This window comes from Sinohyriopsis cumingii, chromosome 10 (assembly GCF_028554795.1).
Source record: "Sinohyriopsis cumingii isolate HCF-2022 chromosome 10, ASM2855479v2, whole genome shotgun sequence".
In the NCBI taxonomy this organism is placed as follows: domain Eukaryota; kingdom Metazoa; phylum Mollusca; class Bivalvia; order Unionida; family Unionidae; genus Sinohyriopsis; species Sinohyriopsis cumingii.
In genome coordinates, this window is record NC_142970.1 from 26,850,769 (window position 1) to 26,874,439 (window position 23,671).

The following is a 23,671-nucleotide window of genomic DNA, read 5'->3' on the forward strand; positions in this document are numbered from 1 at the left end:
AAATGTAATACATACACGATATATCCCTGGCGGCATTCAACCGATAAGTTATCCGGGGATGTGTCTTTTGTTTTAAATAGCGCAGACGAGGAAACATTTGTACTGGAAGCAGCTGATAAGAAATTAACCGCAACATCTTACTGTTGGTGTCTGGAATTTGTTGCTGAAACGCTTCAATTGGTTACTGAGTAAAATATAATGGATGTTCACAAATTTATATATGATCAAGTAAGTGAATGGTAAACAGCACTAAAAACCATCGTTGACAAGTATATGCATGCAATGATGTGTAACAACTCTTACAAACTAGTTCAAAGTTGCACATATAAACATGCACTCTGCACATTATAGAAACTCTGAACTATCTGTTCATACACTGAAAAAGAACTTAAGATAAAATAATAAGGATACTTATTTAATAAAAATACATATGTTCATTCTGACGCATGCAATCAGTTTCACTGCAGGTGTTCTATCATGGTTTATATGCAAACTTTGCTTTCTGTTCATAGTATCAAAATCCTCTTGCTGGGTTATGTTACTAAAAGACATTACAGTAGGGCCATCCATAGATTTAAATGTGGCAGGTAAGTTGACAAAGTAGGCGGTGGTTCGGGGGGACCTACCCTAATGGGGATACTTATTTAATTTTAAAGTAACAGGGTGAAAAGTAGACGGGTAAATCACGTGGCTTTAACTTGATAAAGAATCCCCTAAATTTAGACTGAAAGTTCAGACATTTGTTTAACGAGACAAAAGTGAAAAAAGAAAATAATACAACAGATATTTTAATATCACTTTTTGTTTATTTTGTAGATTTAATTAAGATTAGGAATTAGAATCAGTCTTCTCCACTATAAAGTTTATATGTTTCTTCCTCTGCTCAGGCACCTGAAAATTAAAACATAATTTGAATGCTTAAACAAAGTCACATATCATCTCATCACTGCTTACATATTTAGAAGTCAAATTAACTAGCATTATGAAACTTTATGAAACTTTCTTCACTAAATTTGTGCTTCCCTTATTGTTAGGCCAAGTTACAAGGTAACTTTGCACTTACTTGTGAGATCAATTTAAGCCAAGATGAATTTATTTTGTCCAAATATTTCACGTGAGTACAAATTCCAATTGGAAGCATGTGCCGATCAGAAAAGATGGATGTACATTGTAGTTAGATGTACTCATGCTGTGATAGTCCTGGGAACTATGAGAATGTGTTTTGTTTAGAAATGCATCCGTTTTGCAAATACCATACTTTTTAGAACAAAAGTGAATCCAATATTGATGAAATAAGAGTCAAATTGCTAACCTTCTAGTTTATCCCCCCGCATTGGTTGGGTAAATATTTGCAGGTCTCTGATGTAGCCTCTTCAATTTTATTTGCTTTCTCTTTGCCATTATTTTTCAAGCAGGCTTCTGCAAGAGTAAAACAATGTTTAAAAATAAGTTTCACATCAAAAGATGCATTGCAATGTTCTAAATGCCAGCAATAATCAATGGAGTATTTATAAAACACGTACTTTGAAATCTTGCCTCAAGTTATTTTATATGCCTGTAACTGCAGAAACATGTAGTACTTTATCCATTCAGTAACAGACAAATGGAATTAAGTCATACGTATCAAAACCCAGCATATCACAAGCTGTTGAAATGATTTTTACATTTAGGCTATATCAGAGGCTTTTTGTTCCTAGCTTTTTCATCATCCTGCGGACACTATCCCCAATATTATACCCGCCAAGGGAGCTCAAGTAGTATATCTGATAATAATAATGATAATAATAATAATAATAATAATAATAATAATAATAATAATAATAATAACAATGTGACAAAATATGCTATAATATAGTTCTTTTTTGCCATGGTTTAGCATGCAAATTGTTTGCCCAAACGTGAAACAATTTGCCACCACCAACTATGCCATGCAATGTACTAACAGCAACTATAAAATAAATTAACCACCGTGAATCATTTAACTTCATAAATGACATTCACTCTAAGATTAAATTAAAATAGCCAAAACGTATGTAATAGTGCATATGTAGTAAAACATATGTACAAGTTCATCTATAAACATGTTTTGGCCTACATCTGTAAAACTTATATCTGACCACCACATGTTCTCCTTCCCCCAAATAATTCTGCAGGCTCCGCAGCACTTGTACGATGCAAATTGAGGGTCACAACAAGAAATAAAGGTCATGGACACAATAACAGTTTTATCTGAGAAAAAAGGCCCCGAATTACCATCTTCTTGTAGAGTTCGGGATCCTCCTCCAACCTTTGGCAAAGGCCCTCTACTTCCTCTGCTGAATAACATGGCGTTCTAAAAATTTATTCTGTATATTCTGTGTCTGGACCTTGTATTAAATAAAACTTTCCTTAGGAGGGCCAGCTGCTCCTGCTGATTCTCAATAATTGTGTCCAGTTTCATAAGTACACTGAGCTGGAAATCTGTCAGAGATTTATGATACCATAAGCATCCATTTTGAAAGATCAAAATTGTTACTATTAACTGCTTGTAAAGATCTGTACAGTGAACATGAGTTTAACAATGAAAAATATTTTCGAAATGAAATACATGCTTTTTAGACAAGTTTTTTTTTTACTGTCAGTGGCATCCTGTATTTTTTTTACTCCTTATGCGTGTTGTTTCTCTACTGGTGTATGTAAAGTTTGCATTCAATTTTGGATGGTTTTGGCATCGGACTTAGAGATGACAATGGTGTACATAAGAAACGAAATTAAAAACCCAATGGAATGATGAACATAGTAGACACATCATTGAAAAAAGAATACATTGTAAATATTGTTTAGTTGTACAATTAAGTCTTGTACAGTATGTTATATGACCTATAATTTAACTAATTATACATCTCACAATGTTCAGAAATAACAGTGTCTAAGCAACAAAAACGTATGCTCTCATGTCATAATCTTCCATTTCCTACCATATTTTGATGTTGACTCAATGTATATGCCTTAGTATTGAACATACACATTTATAATGTCTACAAGATGACAAGAATATTATCAACTGAAGTGACAACACAAGAATGAGTCTGATGTGCATTGAAATATAAACGTTTTTAGATGCTGCAAATGCACTTTTATTTTACTGCGCAAATTACCGAACAGTTTGTAACACAAGACAGTTCTACTACCTTAGATTAGAATTAAATTCATGAATACAGTGTAAAGCTGACTTATTCGTATTTAGAGAGTAGTAAATGCAATAAGAGATTATATACAAGTTAACATCTGTATTACTTGTTTCATTATTCACATGTACATTTTTTCCTATCCTCGATACTTACTACTTGTAGAGGAGCTGGCAGATAGTAATCATTCTATGATCCGTTCCAGAGTGGATGGGGATGGCGATGGTCTTGTCCTTCTGGATGCAGGTAAATAAACAAAAATAATCGCTAGTCATTAATTGCAGTAAAACAGAAACAGAAATCAGCCTGTTTTTTGGCATGTAAACGAAATGCATACTGATCACAATGGCCATTGTATATTTGGCTGTGATGCAATATATCACAAAATGTATTCATTTTAAACAAAACATATACTCCTATATACAAATCATGAATAAGTACTCCTAAACACATCTTATTTAAGAGACAGATAAATAGATGAAATTTATACATACTTTTCACAATCCATTCCCAATTGTGGCATTTTCTCATACTTACCTTTCTTGTGCTATGCATTTTACCGAAGCAAATTATATTGAGGTTTGTAAATTAGATGGTAAAATTAAGATATGTATATCAACAGATTAATAATCTTCAGCTTTCCAATGAATTCTAAACACAGGAATCAAGTCATGGATTTAGTCTTTTCCCTCCAATAAATGCATTACTGAGTAATCTTCATATATTTAACTTGGACAAATATTTTTAAAATCATTAACCACATCAAGCCATAATTAAAGCAATGGGAGTTTGTTTTCTGATCAGAAAAGTATATTGAATGCCATCCATGATGTATGTATAAAAAGTAGTTAAGCCTTCTGCAACGAGTCTTTTTACAGTAACAAGAAAATTTATTTAATTTACATAAAGGCAGACTAGTAATGCAAACTTGACTAATGGTCCCTTAACATCTGCAAGATTCATTCCATAACCAATACCACAGTGTCAAGCATAACATTATAAAGAAGCAAGTAAAAGCTAGATAATTCTCCAGAATATACTGATCATCACAACTGTCCTCGTCAGACCAATTAATGTAGTGCTGAGGTCTTTTCTTTGGCCTGGGATTGTGCTACTCATCTGCTTCAACATTAGATGTATATTCTGCTTGTTTAGCTTTAAGTAATGCCTCCTGATAACATTCTGAATTTAAAAAGTTCAACAGTTATTTTCATGGTGCCGACTCCATGGCTTTAATTCATGAATATTGTGCCTATAATAAAGGGTATAATAGTCTTTAAATATTACCATATTTATACTTTAAAAAACTTTCCAGTAAGTTTAATTTTTCAAATTCTTGTTTAAGAAAACTTTAAATGAAAAAGAAAATGCCAAATTACTTACATACCTTATAAAACTTAAATTACTGTCTTAGATCAAACAATTAAATTTCTCATTTCTCTCTTACCTGTTGTGAAAAAGATCCTGACCTTGTATTTTGTCCATTTTTCCTTATCCGGCCGCCTGTTCTTTCTTACATGCTGAGCATCATCAAACCAGGGCCAATAGCTGTAAAAGCCCTGAAAATATGGAGTAGTAAATAGCATCCAGCTTACTATTTGTTACACTGTATAGAGAGCCACTTTTGCTCAATTGGTACAGCACCGGACTTATAATACAAGGGTCACAGGTTAGATACCTTCCCACGTCATAACCCTCTGAGGATCCTTGGCAAAGGCAAATTCAAATCCTTCAGCTTGATATAGTCAACCATATACTAACCATGCCATCAAAGCCATATAAAAGAACTAGATATCAAATATCAACAAAATCAATGCAATTGTTACACTATTTCATAGGTAACTGATCCACAAATCATTGAAAGGATATTGGTATTGTTTTTGTTTTAAATAGCTCGAAATAAATGAAAGCATGTTTCTACATCTGGAGCACACACACACACACACACACACACACACACACACACACACACATATATATATATATATATATATATATATATATATATATATATATATATATATATATATATATATATGTAACAGTATTCAAAAGTTCTGGTAAATATCCATACCTGATCAATATTTTCAACCCATGACTTGGGAAATATTTCAATTGCAATTTATCAAGGAATTCTATCACAGAATATTCAATGTTGCACATTCTGTTAGAAAAATAAAGCAACAATTTGTAGAACACCTTGATACTAACATGCTGCTTCCTGACTCACAATCGTCAACAGACCATCTTGAGTAAGTGATATTAATGTTAAAAAATAGGTACCGTATATATTAAGTTTGCACACTACATGCAATTAAAAATATTGATTTAATATAGTTATTTCAAGTCAAGAATATGTTAAGCAAAATAATTTTCTTAACATATCATGCCTTGTTTGCATTTATCTGTAAAAATGTTTACTCACATGATTACTCATTTTAATGTAAAACACAGAACTTAACATTCACTTTCTAGCTATAATTCATGCAGATTTGTCAGGAATAATATTTCTGAGCCATGCTCATTGGTCACCATGACGGCTTTCCTCTCCAAGCACCTTGTAGATGGCATTTTCATGTGAGGATGTCTTTCATAAACTTGATATATTCCAGCAGTGTGTGAGTTCCATGGCTGCAGGAACAGTGGCTGTGATCTCTCATAAACATGGCAAAGCAAATGTCTGTTGCGCTCTTCATCCTCTTCATTTGTAACAGCAACGACGTCACAACATGAAGAATTGCTGATTATGTAAATATTATATGGCCTCTGAACTGAAATTGTGGTGTGACTCTACCCATGGATGTTATCAAAGTTATCTAGCTCCCCTAGCCTCTTAACAATCTGAGCTTGTGGATTTTTCCTTGAACAAACCATTCTCTTCAACTGATGAAGGTAGTTTCAAACGGGAAAGCACCGCATTTATCTAGATTGCCACACAATTCCACATCAGAAGCAAAGTGATTCATGCTGTGTACAATGTAAACAAGAAATCCTTGTCCATGCAAATTATACCCTTGTACAACAAAATACTTCAACAATTCATTTGCATATTCTCTTTGATGATTTGCAAGTATTGGGCAGAAACAAATCTATAATGCCACACTGTCAGAAAATGTTCAGACAAATCTGGTCTTAGAATGTCTTTCAGAACAAGTTTTCCAGAATACAAATGAAACTGGCTGTACTCTGTTGCCTTCCATCGATGAATCTCATCCAGACTTCTGGGTTTTTGGGCAAAGCTAGCTGGCATGCATCTCCAAAGTCCAACTAATCTCCTGCTAACCACTTGAGCCTGGCCAGTGGAGATTTTAACTTCTTTCTTTCCTCGCATCTGCATTAACCACAGTCTCTGCATAATCACCAGGCATGACTGGTGACATTCCATGGTGCTCTTCCTGAGCTTGGGCTCTGAATAACAGATCTGTTCTAAGAACTACATTGTCAATATCTTGATAGGTAAGTTTTCCCAACCACACTCCTTTCTGGGTACATCTGTCACAACCATAATAACCAGAATACTGTTTTATGTTCTTCAATATGGCTTTTGCCGGTGCATCACAAACAATACACTTTAACCTGACCTGTGTAACCTTTGTCATCACACTGGAATCCATGCTGTAAAAGTTAGTTCGTATCTCTAATGGTGTCATGTAGAAATTCTAAATTTATTGGTTTTGTGTTACCAAATGTTAGTGCAATGGGGATTTTTTATTGTTTCTAGAAAAATAGCAAACAAAACTGGCCACAATGATTTATTTGTGCTATGAAATAGGGGAAGACCATGAATGCTTAGCGAAATATCTAAAACATTTACATTTACTCTAGCTTCTAATGGATATTTTCCAAATTTTTTTTGCAGAATTTCATCTTGTAATCCAAAGTAAATGTACTCCATACCAGATCTGGTTTCTGTCTCTACATTCCTGACAGTCTTAAATAATGTACTGGATTTTGCTGGCAAGTTAACATGCCCATGGTGTTGTAACAGCTGGAGTAAATGATCTACTGCAGCATGCTTCACCTGAAACTGATTAGCCACAGCTGCCAAATCGTGTCAGTGAAATGCATGAAGCAATTTCACGTTCCAATTCACTATGAGAATAAGAAGAAGAGGTTGCACTACCATTATGATCAATTAAGTCCCAAATATCTCCATCAACATCACCATCAGAATCACGCCCATCACCAACAATGTTAGTGGAACATGGATTAGGTACTTCATTCATTGTCCAAACCTTGCCACCATCATTAGACTGAAAAATCAAAATCCCACGTTGCGACAAGAATCATTAATATCTGGATTATTTTCAGTGTCACTTCTCATGTTCACAAGAGATTTTGTAGCAGTTCTCCACTTTCTCCTGTACTGTAAACGTTTCCTCCAAACCTCATTCATTCTGTAATAAATAATTTCAAATAACATGCAACTTATGCTTCAACTTCTACAGTCTTCTGTAATTACTTTCAAATGACAACAGTAATCATCTCCAAACTTCATCATCAGTCTTTAAGAAGCTTTGTCTGGTACATTAAGTCTTAGATTCTAAAAATGTATGATACTTGTCGTTTCATGCATTGTATATTCATGATCTGTAGTAAGGCAAATATTTAATTCTCATCACAACATGCACATTATACTTAAAATGTATGATCCTTTTCTCAAAATAGTAAAGCATTTTATGCATTGTTTTATTGCCTCTGTGACGTGCACTGTACTCTTATTTCAACTAAAATTAGTCAAAATAATTTTCCAACAAAAAAATGAAACTTAAGCACCTGATATGGGATCATAATTCCTGATAATCTGATACATGCAAATTAAGTAATAGTACTTACTGATTTGACAATATATGCTTTATGTAGGATCAACTGACTTTTATGCTCAATCTCAGAACTTTTTATTTTCATACCTCATAAATATTGGATTTTCGTAAAACAAAATTAAAAAGAGGTTGATTTTAACCTTACCTAAATTCAGTACTTAACTTACAATTATCATTTTGCAGAATCAGCTTTATTTAGTAATAAGACCATGTACACAACAATCAACTTAGAATTTAACAAAGAATTAAATATAGTGCTTGCAAAATGATGCAGAAACTTTTGCACATTTTTGGTTGAATATTCTGCACGATTCTCTAGAACTATGTGTGAATCCCCAATCACACAAATAACCTACATCCATCAACTTCCAATGTAAACAAGATCTTCCATCTTATTAATTAGTAAATATAATGCATATCTGATGACAAATGTTGTTCGTAAGTGCGGTATTTATTACTCACAAAAAGCTTATGTGCATAATTATCCCATAATACATGCCTGTATTAGATTATTTACAACCAAGTATAATTCATTTCTGTATTCATCAACATTTTAATATCTTTGATAAACATTTAGGAAATCATCAATGAAGTAGCTGATATCTGTCGACGATTGTTCACAGGTGGTGTTATGGATATTAACATTTACTGGGAACTTATCGATGAACTTGCTGTTAACTACAGTGACTAATTGTTACAATGATTAGATAAATGGTAAGTAAATAAGATGATCATACACGATGGTGAACGCAGACCTGTAATGATCAGAGCAGTAAATTCACGATTACCTGTTTACGAACCATATTACGGAGATGGACTTGGAAATGTTTTTCAGTGATTATTTAGAAGGATGGCTCCTAAAGCAGGGCCAATTGCAAAACAGTTATCGATGAAAGCTATTGATGTTATTCGTGATAAAGGCCTTGGCGCTGTCGGTGATATTGCCTGTAAAGCTTTCACGGCAGCCAAGGATAGATTAGCACGATTAATACGCAAACATGGGTCACCTCAAGGAAGTCAACCAGTAAAACTACCTTCTACCGAAGCTATGCCCGCGGATGTCAATAAAATAATAAATCAGGCCGCAAATAAAAAACTAGCAGCCTTGATAAATCAGTGAGCAGAAAGTGTTGGAGAGGAAAAAGTAAACACGAATTTTATTTCAGGAGGTGGAGTTTCACGAAGATCTAGGCGACCACGATTTAAAAAATGAGCAGTGTAATAAGATGTGCAAACGTATATCCGATACAGCATTTGACATGGAAAAACCAGTTCAAAAAGATGAAATCGTGCGTAATTATCAATATTATTCTTACGACGCACGTGTGCCTAACGCACGAGGAAGAATTGAATTGCAGGTCCATGATGCATGTAGATATTTTGTACCCGCCGAGGCATTTATTGAAGTAGAATGTGAGCTTATAACAGATGTTCCTCTCAATACATAATATGAGGCTGATGCCATAGTCGTTTTTGTTAATAATGGTATTATGGCGTTATTCGACAGTGCCACATACATAATTGATGGAAAAAACATCGAGACAATTCAAAAAGACGCTGACGTTGCCACAACAATAGAAGGGTTAGCAAGACACTCCGACGATTAACTGGTCCGTCAATGCTGTTTGCCAAAGATAACACTGATCATCCTGATCATAGGAAATTTATTCAAGTACAAGTACCAAGAAATACTGCGACTGACCCACAACCAGCTACAGTGATAGAAAGACCAGCTGCTGATATTTTGATGCTATATAGCACCAACAACAATTACAATTTAGGATTTGCTGCACGTAAACTAATGTTGAAAGGTAACCGTATAAGGTTTTCATTCGCTATTCCACTGTCGCATATCTTTGGATTTTGCAGAAATGTCCGAAAAGTCATCTTTGGAGCGAAACATACAGTTGTGCTTGTACGAAAGGGTAGTGATGATGATGCTTTTTGGCGATCATCCACCGCTGCTGTTGGTAAAGTATTACTATTTAAACTATCGCTATGGATGACAGTAATGACTCCATCGATTGCTGAAAAACAGCGATTACTTTCTTTTATGAACACAGGCGGTAAGTCCCTGTTATCATGGTTTGCAGTGTCCACGGATAGTATCCAATGTAATGTTGCCGGGTTATTTACACGGCAAATAGCGACTCTGTAGGGTGTATCTGCACCAAGACCCATATTTGTTGCGCTGCAAAATGCTGATCGGCTGAATGGTCAAGTACACAGCCACATGAAATTTGACACTCTTGGAGTCAGTGAGATTTCTTTACAAATAAATGGACATCAAGAACCATCCGAGGATACAATTTTAAATTTTGAAAACAATTATGTTGCGCATTCGTATCATCGATTGCAGTCGTATATGGGACGTGATCAAAATATAGATACTGGTTTACAAATCTCACGGCTGGATTTTACAACACTGTATCCGATCTATTATTTTTCACTGGAACACTTGGATTTATTTAGGCAATCTGTCGTTGATATACACTCCAGGGCTAACGTGAATCCAGGTGCTGGTGCTAATTACAGAGCAATCGCGGTCATGCTTAGCGACAAAGCAAATTACTTGAAGGTGTTGATGGTAGAATGAAAGTTAATGATGCACCAGTAGAAAATCTTAATGTCTTACCTTAATCTACGTGATTTAGAAATACGAGAATTATCATAAAATGTCATCATATCATCATGTTTGTGTCAGTCTGACTCCTGGTTAGATTAAGAAACTTGAAACTGCATCAGTAAAAAAAACCAAACACAACAATAACGCTAAAACACAGTCAGATTACAGGTGGTCAAAATGAATTATTGTTGACAGAACGTCAGCTTAAACATTTTAACAAAGTCAAACAATCCAATACTGGAATACGACTTGAACTTTCCGCTGGCACCATCAATGATGCTGTTAAGACCGGTGGCATATTTACACTTTTCGCGGCAATACCAGCATTGATAGCCGCTGAAGGTCCAGCTATCAACGTCAGCATTGATAGCCGCTGAAGATCCAGCCATTGCGAAAACGGCAGGGTTAGGTGCTGCTTTAGCAGCTGGTGGAAAGGCATTAAATAATGCAATGGGAAATGGCTTAAGACTTCCAGGAACTCATTGAGGAAAAGGTCTGAGACATCCAGGAACTCTTCGTTGAAAGCCAGTGGTTTCTCACCTATGTCAAATTTTGATTTACTTAATGCTGCTAAGCAACTAAAAATAATTTTTAGAGGTGTTTTATGCGAGATCAATTATCAAAGTGGCCAAACAATATTAAAACCGGAATTAGTAGTCTCGATAACAGCACTCGACCTGGAACTCATTGGGTATCATACGCAATTGATCTCCGTGGAATTATTTATTTCGATTCATATGGGTTAGGCCCACCACAGGAACGTATCAAGTATATCACGCCATTAAAATTAAAAACCTGGTACTCAACACTACCAACACAAAAATTAACCGATCCACCAATATGCGGCCGTGAAGCACTTGCTGTACTCGATGCTATATCAAATACACCATCATTACCACCTCACAAAGTTGTGCACAATTATACAAGTGAACGTTATAATGGATAATGGTAGATATTTACGGAAGATCCCTCGGTGATACTACTAAGAGTAAAAAAAATCCGACATAGAACTGTCAAATTACGCGACACAAGATGAACTAGCTGATATTTTGAACCTCTCTGGAGTTGACCGACATGAAGTTGTTTTTCAGGATAAATACGACGCTTTAAAAACGAGCAATATCAGATGGAATGATATTGTTCGTAGAGTACTTGGTGCTACCACGGATAACATTCCAGTATTTACTGACGGGGGTAGAATCAGAGACTCAAATTTATCTTTTACAACCATCAGAGATGAAATTGCAAGAAGCGTTGCTAATCGTTTGAAAAATGCCGGCGACACAATGAGAGGGAAACTCAGCATAAACGCAAAATAAAGTAATCGTGCTAAGAGATCCAACATCCGACGAAGACGCGGCAACAAAAATATGTAGACGTTAACTACAGCACCGTAGATGGCAAATTATCCACGTTGCGGGCCGAGTATGACGTTCATGTAAATATGTTCACGAATCTTCGCATAAACTTTTAAAAAAATTAATGAAACCGCAGCGGAATTCTTTGGGACCCCGTTGACTGCTGACATGAAACTCTCTAATATCAAGACGAGTATTGATACAATTAAAAAAACACAAGATGTCATAGGTGGAATTCCATATATCGTTAAAATAATGATCAAAATCCCCCACAAAGAGTTTGTCAAAATAGTATTCTCGACATGGTCACAGCAAAATAATACTATCTAAAATAAGTCACTGGTGTGTACAGACTGTCTGTGTTCAGCGCTGCAAAATTTTGTTCATGCACCACATATCCCTGGCGTCATTCAACCGATAAGTTTTCCAGGGTTTGTGTCGATTGTGTTAAACCGCGGAGACGAAAAAACATTTACACTGGAAGCAGCTAATAAGAAATTAACATCAGCATCTTACTGGTGCTATCTGGAATTTAGTCCTGAGACATCTCAATTGGATACTGTGTAAAGTATAATGGGTATTTCAATCGACGTTCAAAACTTTAGATATGATCAAGTGCGTGATTGGCAAATAACGTTGAAAAATATCATTGACAAGTATACAAAGAAAGTAAACAAAAATACCGAAGACATGCAGTTCTCATTGATGTTATTGTATACTCGGTCTCCGCGCTCACTGCTGGTACTGGCGTGGTGTTATCAGCGCTAACACCAGTCACCAGTAGCAACAATACGCGTTCCATCATCTGCGACCATCTCTGCGGTTTTTAATATTATTGCGAGAAAGATATCCATGTGCACAAGCACAAAATTGCACGATTATGTTGTAAAATTACACTCGGCAACGAACGGACATTCTCAATTGTCGTCGCTATTATCATCAAGCCTTAACGATACAACGATATCAGATTCCGACTTTGATGTGATGATTATGATATGCAATGAAGTCATCGATTTAGAAAACCACCATTTGGAAAGCAAACAGTCAGTAATCTGACAGAAAAGCAAACAATTTAGAAGGCCTACCATTTGAGAAATAGTGTAAAGTTAAATAATGAGAGAACTACTTGAGCAGATAGCCGGAAATACAACACTGCTTAAAACCACGATTATAACAGTAAACTCCCTAACCCTGAGTTCAATATTAATTTTTCAACCACGATTAAAGTAAAAGAAATAGCTCAGGCGCAGTTACAGTTGGCCCAATATCCAGTCAAGATCGTCTGATGAATTGCAATCAAATAATTCGTTGGTGTTTGCAAATAAAAATAAGGATGATGGAAAACCTGACTGGGTAGTTGTTGGAATACCCACAGGCAGTTATCAAATCGAACAGATCAATGACGAAATTCAACGTAGAAAAAAAATATCACAGGTCGAGAATCCAAGATATCCATAACAGTACACGAACCAGCACTATCAGCCGTAATATAGATAAACTCTCCGGATTACGCCATTGATATATATCAGTCATCGATTAGGTCAGTGCTAGGATGGCCTGATGTCGCACCTCCAGAGCCTGCACCGATAACTGAACCAACACGGTCTGATTTTACAACAAATGATGTTGCTTCACCCCAGGAGGTAATAAATGTTCTTTAATATTATAAATCTGACCTCGCTGGTGGAATGATCTATTATATGCTAAATAATTATGACCCTACTTTTGATGCTAGGTTTGATAAAATGTACTGGGAATATTATTTTTCTATTACTCTTGATGAAAAAGATATTATAGAAATTATCTAAGATATTATTTATAGTGAACAGAAAAAATTTCTAGAAAGATTACGCCAGAGTTTTACAGAATACCTCACTGATATAACATATGATGGTAAAAATATCATTAAACAGATTGAAATATTAAATCAAATTATGTCTCATCTTGAATATATAAATCAAAGTAGTTTACAAGCGGTAATTAAATAAAAAAGCGAACCTAAACAATTTTTTTCTCAACAAATATTCAATAACAGAAGCAGATCTAACAACATTTAAATTTCCCGAGTACAAACCAGACGAGTAAAACAATCCGTCAATAATATCATTGATGAGCTTTTTCCTAAAATGAGAAAAATAATCCCGCCAGCAAGTATTTTCAGGCACAACAATAACCCACACGGTGAAGGCCGTCATATTTCTCCCAGAATTGTAAATATATCCTCGACAATCGTGGTCAATCTTATTTGTGATGCAATTGATGGAAGTTATCAGACAAACACAGACATATCAAATCAAGTGCAGGAAGGATATATTCTGTATACTTTTACACCACAAGTCCCACCCGGATATCTGACTGTGCAAGAACCGATCAATCCGGTCTATTTTTTATGTCATAATCCTCTGTTATCAAGAATAAATTTCAAACTGACTGACCAGTCAGGCAACTTGCTTGACTTACGAAATGAACCGCTGAGTCTGAATTTATATGTAAAATCTTAAAAATCTACGATTTTCAAGGATTTTTAATCGTTGAGTGTTGTCTCACCTTATCAAGGACAAAATTAACAGCACATACTTTAAAAATGCCACTGACGCGTGATACACATTAAAAACAGTAAAAAAATAATCTCCTCCCTCGATTTTATCCTTGACGCTGTCAAGGAATATTTTTCTAAAACTGACAAATAGACTAAAATCAGTATAAAAAACATTAAAATCTGACATACTTTCACTTTCATTTCCACTAAAGACTCTAACTTTCATTTTCATAACCAATGAGTTTTTGCCATAATTTTTCTTAATTGTCTATGCGAGTATTAATTGTCTTTTTTCCTTCGTATTCACGAGACCGTTCTGATCTAATTTTGTCTATTGCACGAGAGACAGAGACGAATTCCCTCACTTCAATTTCTTTTACTGTAGCGAACGATTGAAACATGGAATTTTGAATTCGTTTTACGAACCTGTATTGTGATGGCAGTGTGCAACCACCTTCATATTTACGTTCTTGTAATGTTTCAAAATCAGAAATAATTTTTGCAGGATTTAGTTCATCAAATATTTTTATGCCATCTTTTTCTAATTTTTATATTTCAGAAATAATATCATTGATATTTTCACAGTTCATTGTACAGTATATAATATATCTTTAAATTATATTTCTCAACCATTTGATATAATACAATTGTGTAAAAAAAAAAACTCTAGATTATTGAAGAGCATATTTCACTTACCTCTGTAAACTTCAGTCCAGACTCACTAGAAAGTCGCTGATTCTCTGTATTTATAGTCATTTTGGAAACTCACACAAAATCCATTTATAGTTATACATTGATGTAAAATCCAGACTGACTAGGAAGTCAAAATTCTTCGTCTATAATTATACATACAATATTTCCAGTGACTTATTCTGGGAACTTCCACAGGGATTCACCTGCAATTTTTCGTATATAGTGATAATGTTTTCAGTTAGTTATTTTGGGAAATTACACAATGATTCACTGGAAATATTGTATGTATAAATATAAAGTCGGAGAATCAGCGACTTCTAGTTAGTCTGGACTGAAGATTACAGAGGTAAGTGAAATATTTTCTTTAATGTGTCATGTCAACTATCACGAAGACATTTAAATTGTATGATTGCGGCGGTTTAAAATGACAAAAATAAAATATTTGTTTACAGTTATTCTGAAGTCTATTCCCCCTAGACAAATCAAGGGACAACAATAACACTATCAACCGCGTTACATATCCGCGGCAGAGTTTTCTCCGTTCATTTTATCAAAGACCCTGTTCTTGACAGAGTCAAAGATGTTGTCCTTATCAAATACTATTGGAACATGATAAAATTAAATCCATTGTTCACACTTGTGTGAAAAAGCAAAATTGGTTATTTTATATGCAGCACGTGGTACTGAAGGCATGCAGATACCGAAATACTTGGCAGCCGCATTCATCGAATGAAATATGATTTCTTTACCAGTAGTAGTATTTATGGATTTAACTGCCCTCCGAATCATTTTATGATTTCCGGTATTTCCGAATGCACAATTTTCGCTCTGTGTAATAGCTCGAAGGTTATCCAAGGAGTTATTTTTGCGATCTGAGCCAATATGGTCAATCACAAGACCGTCTTTGATCACCCAAAAGAAACATTCCAATATAAATTTATGAAAGAGACAACACTTCCCCCTCCCATCAGTAAACCTATAATAACCATAACTATTAACAGAACCAATAACCGCTGTGCTAAGTAAACATTCCAAGTCAGGAATGTTGACTGGTATTGATAAACCATATTACGAACGAGCGTATCCTATGACGCGGTTATTTATGGCATTTATTCGCTAAATGATAATCCCAACATTAATAATCTTGCGCCAATAAGATTGTCATAGCTGAATTGTGCAGCCGAACGAGTAATCGAGCATTTTGCAAACGTGACGCTTGGAAATCGGTTAAATCACCTAGACGTAAAAAAATAAACAAATGGGCTGAATTATTCAAGGATACTAGAGCTACAATAAATTAAAATTTCCAATTATAGTAGCAACGATAACCAGATATATTTTATACAAATCAAAGAACAAGTCGAAGGGTGCTCCAATTGGCCTAGTGCAGCAACAATATTTCCACGGGATCAAAACGTAAGAATTTACCCAGATTCTGGGAGAAACATGTTTTACTCACGCAATAAGTAAAAACGATCATGTATCAGTATGGATTTAAAGTTCCGATGATGATAAATATGATCATTTTGTACGACCTGACGTCGGAATATATCGTAAACATTTGCAACAGAGAATATTGAGCAATTGTTGAATAATTGTTTTACAGTCCCATCTGTTGCAGCTCACTTTGCAAGAGAGAAAAATTCGTGGAAACCAACACGATTTGAATTTCTTGAAGACGTGCATCAAAGCTGCTGTGAATACGGACACGGTGAATTGTGGAATACTATGTATGACTACAAAGATGTTATCTCGGTTGATAAGGTTGTGTGTTATCCGGGAAGTTTTCTTGGTTACGGAGAGTGTTCTGGATGTTTTAAAAGATTTGGATGCCCCATAAACGAAATGACTAGAATATCGATAAATGGACCCCTGCCTGATTTTGATTTAACTTGATTCGTTCGTATTGTATCATTCGAGTTTGCTAATGGTCTTCATCCGATCTGTTATGTTTCGTTTGGTCGGCATTTTTCAGAAAAACGTTTGGCACCAATCGTTTTATTACGATATATGATCGATGCAGAAATATTGATATCGTTGATTGTAAGTGAGGCAATTATATCATACAGTCCTCAGAAAGAAATTTGGTTACCACCACCTGATGATGATAAAACCGCAAAGGATCTCGGCAAAAGAATACTCGCTGAATTTACTCAAGGTGGAGCATATGATCATAAACGACATTATGCAGGATTAATTCTAGTTGATGCTGTTTATGATTTTATAATCGCCGATGATTTTTGTAATCGTCGATGCAACAAAGAGAGATATATTTGTAAGTCTAGAAACCGCTTACTTGTCTAACGGAACACGATAAGGTACAATTTTTGGTTATATTGATGGTGAGTCACCTCAGTTTACTCATTTATGTTCCTCAATTCTCACTTATGTTTCTATAAATTTTTTATCGATGATATATTGATTCCCTACGACTGCAGTCAGAGTTGCAACGGATTCATTCTATATCGAAAAAAAATATACAGAATTACTGACTCAATTTACTGCCCATGATGCATCATGGGGGTAAATGGAGAATAAAACAAGAAATGTTATATAATTATTCTGAATCCGCAGATGTTGAAATCAAAGATATTTGTTACAAACATAATCAGATATCAGAATTATCAACTGCAACGTCTGCGTATGATCCAGTATCCAGACACAAGACGGTCTATCTAAATGGATCAGGGAATTCTGGTGAAACAACTCGAGTGATCGAATTATTTAGACATAGCTCGGATGATATGGTTGTTTTAACAGCTACACAAAGATTCGCAAGAGAAATGAGAGAACGGGAAGTGCGATCATGTACTTATCATAGCTTTTTCGATGGAAGGGAGATGCATCGACTCCTGATCGGATGGGCGAGAAATATATTCCAAAAATTGTTATTTGTGATGAGATATGTAAAATATCTTTAGATACAATATAAATGTTTCTCGATTGGCTATTATTGAAAAATACAGCTATGATAATGGGCGGCGATCATGGTTGACCACCGCCGTTTGTTGGACCATCTCTACACGGGTGGCTAAAGAATTTTGTAGATTATTACGAGGAGATAGCTGATGATCATAGATGTCTTGCTGTAGAATTAAGGGAATTTAAGAAATTATTCAGACTACAACCAAATAAAATTCAATGTGAAATAATGCGTAAAATGATTTCTGAAAGGTCTATGAACGATTTTCTGCAGGTGTGGAGACCAAATGATTTGAAAATGGCCAGTAGGAAGATAGTTCGTGATACACTTCAACAGTGGTTATATAAGTTGCTAGTTATGTGATCGCGGTGGTAATTGTGTGTCTTCAGGAATTACTTTTAACTGTTCACGTGTAAATCCACGTTAATGAGCAGTTGAATCTAGTCTGTAGATTGCGGTTCTACCCGTGGATCTAACCACGCTGGAAATTGTATGTGTCGTAACATTCCATATAGGATCAGGTGCTCTATTTTACTACCTTCAAGTTCATCGGTTTCATATAAATATCTTACAGTAACATTACCCAATACTGGTTGTTTTGAGAAATTACGTCATTGTCCAGGTGTGTTTTTTTGTAATTGCATTAATAGGTTTCATTGAAGTTGCACGAGTAATTTCATTATTTAATGCAGCTATCACACTTGGTAATCTTGCAACCCATTCGCGAGACCTTTTGTCTTGAATTGTTTTCTTTGCATACTGATAGCCAAATAGCCGCTCAGCAAGTGTTCGATTAAATAGTTCAACAAAATTGCCTGACCACTATGAATTGCAGTATGTCCTCGTCGTATTTTGACATTAAGTTGCTTTATCAGCGATGATACTGCACCAAAAATCCTTTGCCAGGATCAAATTGTAATAGTTGTGGCCATTGTAAGGGTCCTCGTTGATAAATTTGTTCAAACGCAGAAGCTACTTCAGTTGCTGTCTTTGTTTCTAACGGCTCTGCTTCTTTATATCTACTTGCAACATCAACGATAGTTAACGCGTATTTGTATGTCAATTGGCGTCTTCCAATTTTAATAGTACCATGTGGTAAAAATAGAATATCAGCCTGATGAACTTCATTAGGGACGCTAACATCAAAATGCGCGTATTGTATTGTTTTAGGCGGTGATAAATGAATTTTCTTTATTGCCTGTCGTGTTAACCATTGTTCAGCAGCAGAACGTTATACACCTGATGCTTCAGCGAGTTTACTATCGCTACTCTACCTTTCCAATATCATCTTGTGCTATAATAAATCGACTCCATTATAATAATAATAGGTCACTTTTCGTCGCAGATCTACCCAACCAAATAGCTAATGATTCTTTGAATGATTTATTTTTTATGGAATTTAACGCATGAATTATGTATATCTTGCAGGTTTTTACTTTTATAAACTACATCGTGAGCAGGACATTCTTTGTCATTTGCATTTATTATATACTGGTTGATCTTGGCTGTGAAATCGTACATCAAATCGGGTTCTAGGACCGCAATAGTTGTATTCTGGAAGGTGGTTTTCTCCTGGCTATTTTGCCCATGGTGTTCCTGGTAGTTTTGCTAAATGAGTGGCAATATCAACTTTTTTTTTGTTATAACTCGGCATATTGCATTACACTTATTTTTTTGTTATATTTAGTTGCTTCGTCTGTAGATTACCAGCGATGATATGTTGTAATGAAATACTTTAGTGAAAACGCAAAGTTGTTAAACGAAGATGGTATTTAATTTATTACTGAGATTAATGAAGCGCCGTCCGTAGATGACCTCGATGGGTTTATTCATAATTTAGTTGTATGCCATGATGTAATCCTGGACAAACAGTCCAATCCAGCTAGAATAGTTTCACGCGGTAGACATAAACCACAGATATGATCTATGTTACTCAACGATACACACACACACACATACCTAAGTGATCAGAGATAATTGTGATATTTTAGATGTATTTAATTGTGTTGACACACATACGTTGCGAAATATTCATCAGACTTGGTGTAGCGGTGTTATGGATATAATTAAGTTTAAAAATGTATTTAGTCAGGCTCAGATTTCACCGCATAGATTTATAACAATAAACTTACATGACGCGCGAGCACGATATGGAGTCGTTCCTGATACAATTTTTGGATTGTAGCAGCAACGAGATCGCTGTCTCGTCACCCCAGTCACCGGGGCTATCTTTTTTACGATTTTTTTTTGCGATTCGAGAGTGAGTTAATTAGAGGCTGTTCACCCTCTCTGCTGCTGTTTTAGATCGATCCAAAATATTCTATAAAAGTAACATTATTTTCTTTGCATTTATTTATGTACATATTGTGAAAAAGCTATGAATTCTGATTCGCTGAAAATATTAAATAAAAGAGTTACCTTTCCTTTGTGCACTTCCTTATTTGGTATTCCTAGTAAAATAATAGCAAAAGATTTTCCCATGCTCAGTCTTAACGTACGGAACTCTTGACGTGACCGTCTAAAACCAGAACAGGTTCTATTAGATACACTGACAAACCTTTATACCTCCCGCGGAATTCTGCAGAATTCTGCTCTTGGCAGGGAAAATTCTGCCGTTTGCTGGGTAGCAACCGCATGGAAAAATTCTGCGAGTGCTTCCTTGCAAGGGCAACCGCACTCTGCTACCGATAGCAGCAAAACTACACCTACATTGAAAATAGTAATTGAAAACCTATATAACCCATAGTGTTAGCTAAGTGTGCAAGCAACGAATTTATTCCCCAATGGTCAAAATTTGCAGCACGAATAAATGTTTAAATTTTAAAATGAGTGATGTCGCCAGCGACCCCTAACTATTATGCGAGATAACAACGGCAGTATTCCAAATGTGCCTAAATTGGAAACGAGGCTTATACCTAGGAAACTTATACATGCATGTGGCATAATAACATTTTGAAATGAAAGAGTTTAATGAATGATTTATTATCAATTTATATGGGAATATGAAATATACCTGAGAATCATACTAATTATCGTTTGGTTTTGAATAACAGTAGGTATTTATGAATAAATTGATATGTCCATCAATGTTGACAACACCCACCCACCTATCTGCGATATCGTAACCCCGTCTACGAAGGAGCTGCACTAGTATTAGCACTTACGTTCATGCTTCATTTCCACCGAAAACTTTACTACGAATGAAATTGATTTGCAACTGTCTTAAACAAAAACTAGATGCTAGATTTCCTGCCCATTATAATATTTATGCAGAATTAAATGACCGAAAATTGGGCGACATAGTTCAAATTCGAAATCGAATAATGACAAAGTAATAACAAAGTCTGACTAAATCATACGTAAACCGTTTATTACTTTATAAATTGGTTGTTTAACTTAATAGTGAAAGAAAACGCAATTATTAAATATATCTTAATCACAAAGCCGGACATAGTCATACAAAGCCAGAGTCATACAAAGGCAAATATAGCCATACAAAGCCATTCATAGTCCTACAAAGCCAGACATGGTCATACAAAGCCAGACATAGTCATGCAAACCAGACAGTCATACAAAGCCAGAAAGAGTCATACAAAGCCTGACAGAGTCATACAAATCATGTTAGACAAGTGTACTTATATTGCAAATTATATTGACGAATAAATTACCCAAACTGAAGGATTAGTTTTCAACATAATTATGCCGAATTAAATAACCGAATAAAATTTGGTGGCAAGGTTCGAATTTGAATAATAAGAAAATCTTATGAAAAATGTTTATTATTTGATAAATTGTTTATTTGAATGATTATCGAAAGTAAATGCATTATTTCAATATGTACGAAATATACAAAGCCTGAAAAACCAAGGCAAAACCTGACAGTCATGAAAAGTCATAATAGACAAATGCATATTGTAAATTATATTGATGAATAAATTAATCAAACAGAAGGACTAGTTTCAAAATAATTATAAATAATGATAGAGTGATGATAAAGTCTGAGAAAAAACATATTTGAAATGTGTGTTATTTTATAAACTGTTAATTTGACTGATTATCAAAACATAGTTTGACAAACTCAACAAACCTTTTGATGTTTCATAAGAAAGGCATAAACAACATGACAAAGTGATAATAAAAATGTGTACTATTGCTGTATGGTGTTTTCGCCGCATAAATTACAAACGAAAAATGTTGAATTTACTACACACACTATAATGAATGACTGGGAATCGGGAGACAAATTTCAACTTCACTGCATCTCAAAAGAGGCACACAGAGCCTAACAAAGTCTTAACTCGAATATTTATTATTTTAAAATGTCTGTATACGATAAACTATCGACATAAATGCGCATTTTTCACAAAGGCACACAATCCTATAAAATGGCATAATATAAATGTATTAATTGAGTTAAATGAAGAACACTCCTGTTCACCTACTTGTGATTGTAACAGGCGTTGACGCGTGTTAATAGAATACAACAGCACTTCACTATCATAAGCCGTAAATTTTATATCAGCATTAAATAATTTCCAGTATTGTAAGTTTGAAAGCGTTTCTATCCTTGTAATGAGTTAAATATATAACTAAAAATATAATGATCATAGACAAAGCAAATATTTTCTGATTCTGTTATATTTATTGATAAAAATTTTGTATCAACACTATACATTGTCGAATATTGTAAGTAATTGCCATGTGTTTCCCAAGGTGATCCTGTCATTTTTTTCCCAAACACTTAACGTAATTAAATATTTTTATAAATTGACACTAGGACGTTTCAGTATCAAACCAATGAAGAAATAGTAGAATTAACAAATAAGAAAATTCAGCCTCCATTGGGGAAGATATTTGTATAAACTTACACTAAACGTAATTAAATATTTTTAAAATGCTACAGTCTTGTACAAATAATGATAAGAAGAAAATGTTTGAGAAAATGTATGTTTTAATATTTAACGCATTTCACAATAGCTACATATGTCTTTTCCCATCTTTGCTGTGTTTTGTCGCACCGGTACATCTTGGTGTCGAAACTTACTGGGGGCGACATTGTCCGTAGTCAAAGAAACAACGCGATAATAATTAGAGTTGGCAACCGCGAAAACTTTTGCAAAGGGATATACCAAAACAAAATATTATATCCTTGCTGTTACTTAGAGAAAATAAAAAAATATCTTGAGAATAAGAAAAGAAAATATTTCACCTAAAAACACCATTACGGTCCCGAGAGAGAAAAATAAATTAGGCTGTTTGAAAAAACATTGACATTACACCAAGTAGCCGACAAGAATATCATTGGTCATAACGGTATGTGTGTACTTTCCTTTGGACCTATGTAAAGTCATTATATAATCAAAGACACAGAGTTGCAATTTCCGATCGATACAGTAAGGTAAATGTTTTGGTTACGCGCACCCATTTGTAATGTATTAAGGCTTTGTTGATTTTGTTGCTTTATCTTAAACCTATTATTTGGTTCTAATAATCGATTATTTTTAATTAAATTTTAAAATATCTAAAGACCTCTCTCTCTCTT

The 23,671-nt window shown here is 34.8% G+C and overlaps 1 long non-coding RNA gene across 1 annotated transcript in view; it reads right to left on the reverse strand.

Moving 5' to 3' along the window:
* Positions 1–876: 876 nt before the first annotated feature.
* The window catches only part of LOC149789798 (uncharacterized), a 166,880-nt gene continuing 144,085 nt past the window's right edge, over positions 877–23,671 (reverse strand). Inside the window, exon 5 of the long non-coding RNA XR_016423731.1 lies at positions 877–891. This is a non-coding gene — a long non-coding RNA (uncharacterized LOC149789798). The remainder of the gene's footprint in view (positions 892–23,671) is intronic.